The sequence below is a fragment of the Lathyrus oleraceus genome, chromosome 1 (genome assembly GCF_024323335.1).
Source record: "Lathyrus oleraceus cultivar Zhongwan6 chromosome 1, CAAS_Psat_ZW6_1.0, whole genome shotgun sequence".
Taxonomy (NCBI): domain Eukaryota; kingdom Viridiplantae; phylum Streptophyta; class Magnoliopsida; order Fabales; family Fabaceae; genus Lathyrus; species Lathyrus oleraceus.
In genome coordinates this window covers 105,760,529-105,768,161 of record NC_066579.1, presented here as the reverse complement: position 1 = coordinate 105,768,161, position 7,633 = coordinate 105,760,529, and positions in this window count along the sequence as shown.

Genomic DNA, 7,633 nt, shown 5'->3' with positions numbered 1-7,633 from the left:
AAGGGGTGAGCCTATTAATGTAGGGTACTTAATTTTTGAAAATATTAAAAATATAGCTACCGTTCCACAACGAGCTTGCGGGTATTTGTGTGTTACTAATGAATTATGCAGGAGAGCCGGAGTACCTACCTACCCAGATGACGAGATGATAGGTCCAAAAGCACCTATCAACGCTTCAGAAAGTATGAGACTTTAACATAATCACCCAACAAGAGTGGCTCAACAAGATCAAGAGGATAACCAAGCAGGAAACAAAGAAGAATCTACCAACCTCAAGTGCAACAACAGGCAATGCAAGTTCAAAAAATTAATAGGAATTAGAATTTTAGAGAAGGATGGAAGCTCATGTAGTGGGAGTACAAGGTGCATAAGAGAAGTTTCACCCACCTTGTATGCTGAACCCCCAAGATTCGCACTAGTATTGTGAGACTTCTACAACCAACAAGAAGACCACATGCCTGCCCAAAGTTTAAGAGCATGTTTTGCAAGAGCCAAAGAAATGGATAATTATTTCAGAAATCAAGATCAAGATCAATAAACAAGAAGAGAGCACATGAGAGTAGAATGAACCCGAAAAAACAATGATTTCAACATCACCATGAATGACATGCATAATCTTTTCCACGTGATAACATGTGAAGAAGACATGTAGACATTTTTTAATCTCTAGAAGTTTTATTATTATTTTATAACGTATGCCCAACAAAGAGTGATAACACTTATAAGTACTCTTCCCCATTGTATGATTTTAATAATGCTTGCCTTTAATGAATGAGTTTTCTACTGCTGTTTCTTTCAGATTTACTAAAAATTCAACTTAAGCCTTAAAAGGATGAACCAAAAGCATCATCAGGTGAAAAATGATCGTTAGGAAAGTGACTTTCAAATTGAAAGCAAAGGATGAAAAAGGAATCAACAGACTCATACTCAACCTTCAGATGCCTCAACTAGTAAGGTTTGAGCCAAATAACTTCCATTGTTTACTATTTATTTTAATGAGTTTATCCATGCATTATTGCTTTATCAGGTTTGAACTATTTCTGATTTAATTTGTCTGGTTTGATTTACACACAGAGAGAGGCAGTTGTTTGCTGTGAACTACGAGCCTTTATTAAAACCATCATGTAGTAATAGGTAAAGTCCTTTGCTAACCACTTTAAGCTTAGCCCTTCTTTTGGTGACTTAGCCATATTTATTAGCTTGAAAGATTACATCTTTCCACCCTCTCTTTGGAGTTAGGTAGAATTTTTTTGTTTTACAGTTGTATGAAAAAGAATAAGTTTGGGGTTGCTCTTGGAAGTGAGCAAGGTTTGAGTTTGGAGTTGGGGTACTAGAGAAAAAGAGGTCAAAATTCAAAATATTTGAGAAAATAAGAAGTTAAAAATAACTTCTTCAAAAAAAAAGAGAAAAAGAATGCAAAATGAATATTGAGGACCACAATAGTGATATCTATAGTACCCTTAATCAGGAAAAGAGTTGGTATGATAACAACAGGAGAACTAGGTACCTAACTCCAAAGGTTTAAACCTATTTTCCCAAAAAAATGTCCTGCCTGAGCATAAGCTACATTATAACTTGTTTTTCTGTTTGGAATTTGCAAGGCAGGCAAGTTACTAGAGGACAAGCAACAATTCAAGTGTGGGGTTGTAATGATACTCTATCATTTCATGTTTTCCATCGAAGAAACAAAGAAAAACAAGTCGAAGATGATCAAATTTGATGAATAATGGACAAAGAACGAAGCAAAAATAACAAAGTATGAAGAATTGAGGACTCAAAGAAATTTGGCTGAAAAAGGACCAAAAACGAGCAAACCACTAGAATAATTATGTGCTGGATAGCGTGCTATTGCATGTACGATAGAAAAGAAGAAAAGTGGTATTGCACGCCATATTGCATGTGGAAGAGAAGCCAACACAACATTGTATGCGTGATGCAGTCTATTGAGCGCGTGATGGGCCTTTTTTTCGGAGATTTCTGATGCATTCTGTTACGATTTGATGACTATAGAAAGGCATACTTTGGCTTTTTAGGGGTTCTGCGATTGTAGATTAGTACGATTTACATTAACAAAAGTGAGTTTTGGAGCGCATTTGAATCCATTGGAGGCCAGATCTTCAAGGAATTCTTATGCAATCTTATTCTTATCAATTGGTATTTAGATTTTATCAAGTATGAGTAGATAAACACTTTTAGGTTAGGTTTTGTCTGATGAACCTATTTCGAACCTGTTGGGACATATGTATAATTTGATGTTGCATGAATTATCTTAGTTATATTTCTATTTAATTGATTCTTTTACTTAAAGCGCAGTATTGGAGATACTTTGTTAATGTGATTACGAACGTATATGGAATAGTGACCCTTAGCCTACACGTCTGATCTAGGACAATTATCGTACTTATGCCGATTGAATAGGGATATGAGACCTCGAGTAGTGGCCTTAGAGTTAACGTATTCTATCATCGCCTGATTTGACTTACGCCGTTTGAAGAGGCATATGTGATCTCTAGTAGGAATCAATGACCTATACACCAAGGAATTGGGTATAGTGGTCTTGTTAACTCGTCGTAGAATCAATGACCTATACACCAAGGAATTGGGTATAGTAATGCATTAGACATCATTAAGGGAGAATTATGGGATTATAGGAAAAACATGACCACTTTCTCCAAATTGTTAGAACATTTCTTTTATTTTCAATTTCAAACTTAACCCCCATCCCCCGTTACTTTTTATACTTGTACAACTATTGCTTTGTTAAATAGCAGTCCCGGTGGATTCAATACCCTTTTTATTACTGCGACACTATCGGTACACTTGCTGAGAAGTCATCAATAGGTAGTTTATAGTTGTGTGGTCCATATGATTTACTATTTTTATCCTACCAAGTAAGATCGGAATTTATCAATCATGAATACGACAAGTAGAAGCTCCTTTTTTCATTATTGCATAATTGATTTTTTCTTCATCTGAAGTCTTACTTGCATAATTTATAGCATGGAACTTTTTGTATTTTATTTGGCCCAAAATAGTGCCTACTGCATAATTGTTGGCATCACACATGATTTCAAAGAGTATACTCCAATCAGGAGGTTACATAATCGGGGTAGAGATCAATGCTTCTTTCAATTTATAAAAAGACTCAAGACATAGTTCATCAAATATACATTCATCATCTTTCCTTATCAGGACTGATAAAGTCTTAGAGATCTTTGAGAATTCTTTAATGAACCAACGCTAGAATCCCTTCACTCCCTTCATATAGGTATGGGTGTTAATTTTTCTATCACTTCTACCTTAGCTTTATCCGCCTCTATTCCTATTTCTCACACTAAATGACTGATCATTATTCCACCTTTGACTATAAAATGACACTTTTCACAATTAGACACCAAATTTACCTTCACACATCTTTTTGAGAACTTCCATGATATCTTCTAAAAAATCGAGAACATTGAAATCATACAATGTTCGAACGTCTCTGGCGCATTACACAATTCAAAAGGAATTTTCCTATATGAATAAGTACCATAAGGGCATGTAAATGGGTTCTTTCCCTAATCGTTGGGACGAGTGAGGATTTGGAAGAGTATCAAATATTCGTCCAAGTATCAAAAATGTGAATGCTTAGCAAGTTATTTTAACATTTGATCAATAAACATGATGAGGAAGTGGTCTTTTGGGGTGACTTTGTTTAAATTTCAATATTGTATACACATTCTCCATCTTGTTATTGTCTTAGTTGTTACCGATTCGTGTAACACCCTGATTTAATTAGTCATTTATTTACTTAACTATTAATTTATTTAATTAATCCAAAATATTATTTTTTGTGATTTTTGGGTGGTTTGGCTGATGAGTCGCTATTTAGGGGAAAATGTTAATTACTTAGATTTTAGTGGAATTTAATTAATTAGAATATGATAATTGATAAAATATTAATAGTTGGGGCAAATTTTGTAAATAGTAGAAATTAGATGGTTAGTGGAGAGAGCTTATGTTTTAGTTGGGCCATAATTGAATTAAGAGAAATTTAATTAGGTCATAATATATATTTAGAGAAATAGAAGAGAATGGGTTTTTTAAAGCATTTGTCAGTACGTGAAAAGAGAATAATAGAGAGCAATAGCTTTTGAAAAGAGGGCTAGGGCTTTGGGAAAGAGATCACATATAAGGTTGCTAGTTGCTTTTACTCGAATTATAGTGTAAGGGGGATAAGTGGCTATTCATTTAAGGGTGTCATAATCATGAAAGGGTAGAGAGGTTTTCCTTAACCTCCAATAGGGATTTATTTTCTCTATTGTTTGATGTTAACATGATAGATGATTGTGATTATGTTTTTATGCCATGAATTAATGTGAAGTTCGTGTTTGATGTTATGTTGCTTTATATTCATGAGTTAATTGATTAAATGATGAATTTGTGTTGTAATTGGGTGCTTTAGGGTATGAACGTAATTGAGTTAAGTCATGATAAAAGTGATGGATTAAATGTTTAATCATAATAAGATATGTATTTGATGTGGTATTGCGAATTGGTGTTGTTATATGAAGTATATGAATATTATAATAAGGGTTGGGATGAAGTATGAGGGATAAGGGATGAGGAAGATGATGTTACGTATGAAAAACTAGGATTTTTGGATTTTGGGTTGATGTCAATCAATTGACATCCCGTGTCAATCGATTGCATGCGTGTAATTTTGGAAAAATAAAATTGAACAATGTCAATCAATTGATTCCCTGAATCAATCAATTGCTCTAAGCCAAAATGTTACAAATTGGAAAGGAAGAATGTAATAGGGATTGATGTCAATCAATTACACCCATATATCAATCGATTGGCACTAGTTTATTTTTGAAAAATTATTGAGCTGAATCATATTTTGTTACTCGATTGTTTTTGCCATAACTTTAGTTATGTAAGTCCAAATGAGGTGCGATTAGAAGCGTTAGAGAGCTAATGCACAAAGCTACCTCATGGTAGTGCCTTGACAGATAAATTAATATGTTTGGTTGAAGTATGGGTGTATGATCAATGTGTGAATATATGATGTGATGAAAGTTTAATTATCTTAATTATTGTACATGTTTTTCGATAATTGATGATATGAGTAGTTCAGAGTGAGAACTACTGGTGATGAATTAAACAAATGATTATTTACAGTCAGAGGGGGGCTGTAATCATTTTTGTGTTGTTGTTATTACATGATTGTTTATACTAAGATTGAGTATGTATTCATTTGTTGTGTTGTTGTCATTGCATTGTTATATGCCATGCATCATATATTATCGTTGTTGTGAAAGAGACGAGTCATGAGTTCAGAGAATGGACTAGTGACTTGTCCCAAGCTCATAGTGGGGGCATGTATCTCACATTGGGGGCACAGGGTTCAGAGAAGGGGTCTGGTTCGTATGAAGAACCATTTGTTGATTCAGTATTATATGAATATAGAGTCAAGCTGTGAATTCAGTTCAGAGAGGGGACCATGACGAGTATGAGTTGAGTCGATATTGCATTGCATTACATAGAGGTTATGAAGATAAGATGTTTGAGGGTTGTTGAATACTCTTTTATGGATTTATGTGATTTTGAATGTGATGAATAACATTATGATTGGTAATTAATCATGATGCGTGTGAAATATGAATACGTGATATGTGTATGATTGGTGTTGTGTGAATCTACCATGATTATTATGCACCGATTATTATTTGAATGTATTCTTACCCGTTTTTTATGTTGTTGTGCTTGTGCTCCTCTGGAGTACACACAATCAGATACCTGAGTATGAGCTTGATGTAGGGGATAACGTTGTGCCTCTTTAGTTGCTTGTCGATCGAGTCTAAATTGGAGTCACTCTGATATGAAACACGAGGGGAACAAGATGTTCTTTTATTTATATTACGTTGTATATTTTTCCTTTGATTTTGATGTTGAACCATTTTTCAAACTTGTTGTTATTGAGGCTTTTTATGTCAACTATTTTATAATTTCCGCTGCTTATCAAATGATTTAATTTTCAATTATGTGGTTCATGTATGTTTTATTGTTTTATGAGTAACATCCTACTTGGAGAATTTATGTATTATACATGTTATAATTAATTATCTGTCTAGTCGGGAAGTAGGGTGTTACATAGCGGTATCAAAGCAGATTCGTCCATCCAGCCAGGTTTTTGTAATGTTGATTAGTTCCCTAGTATGTGACATGTGTGTGGACAATATTGATGCAATGTTTCTTCTAATGTCTGTTTTCTTGTGTGTAGAGTAATGGTTGGAAGAAACGATCTAGCTATTTCTGATGCTTTGGAGGCAATGGCTCAGGCCTTTTAGGGTCAGCAGAATCAAGTTGGCGATTAATTCCGTGGATTAAGGACATTTTAGAGAAATAACCCATCAACCTTCAAGGGAATATATGATCCAAAGGGTTCCCAGGCATGGCTCAAAGAGATTGAGAAGATTTTTCGTGTGATGGCTTGTACTAAAGTTCAGGAGGTACAATTTGGTACTTATATGTTGTCAGAGGAGGCAGAAGACTGGTGGAATAATGCACGTTAGAGACTGGAGGCTGTAGGTACAGAGATTTCTTAGGTTATGTTCATCACACATTTTCTAGAAAAGTACTTTCCCAAGGATGTGTGCAGTAAGAAGGAGATAAAGTTCCTTGAGCTAAAACAAGGAAACTCCACAGTTGCGGAGTATGCTGTTATGTTTGAAGAACTAGTGAAGTTTTGTCCGTAGTACAATAGTGTGGTTGCTGAGGGATCAAAGTGTATCAAGTTTGAGAGCAAATTGCGTCCCAAGATCAACCAAGGTATTGGGTATCAAGAGACTTGCAAGTTTTTTGTGCTGGTAAATAAGTGCAAAAATATTATGAGGATAATAAAGCCCGATCTGCTCACTATAAGAGTATTAGTGGGAACAAAGGGAAGGATCGGAGTCGTGGGAAACCTAATAGTGCTCCATCTGACAAAGGGAAACAAAAGGTTGTTTAGAAGGCTATATGTGGGAAATAGTGAAGTTGGGAGGGACTCTTACTTATGTGAGATGTTTCAAATATGGTGAGTTTGGACATCGTGTTTATGAGTGAAAGAGCACAATTGTGATTTGCTTCAAGTGTGGGAAGCCAGGTCACCGAGTTGCTGACTCTAGGAGTAATAATCTGACTTGCTTTAATTATGGAGAGCAGGGTCATATTAGTACTCAGTGTGAGAAACCTAAGAAGGATCAAGCTGGAGGGAATGTTTTTTTGCTGTATGGAACAGAGACTACTACATCTGATAAATTGATTTAAGGTATATGCTTTATTAATAGTATTCCATTTATTACTATTATTGATACGGGTGATACACAATCATTTATATTTGTTGAGTGTGTGCCAAGATTGAATTTGGAAGTGTATGCTATGAGTGGTATCAGGGTCATTGATACCCCAACTAATGATTCAATGACTACTTTGTTGGTGTGTTTGAATTCTCCTTTGGCAATTTATGGTAGAGATTTTGGAATTAACTTAGTTTCTTTGCCTCTAAGTCAGGTTTTTGTTATTCTGGGAATGAATTGGTGTGAGTTCAATTGTGTGTTCATTAGTTATTTTGATAAATCAGTGAAGTTTATTGAATCCGAGG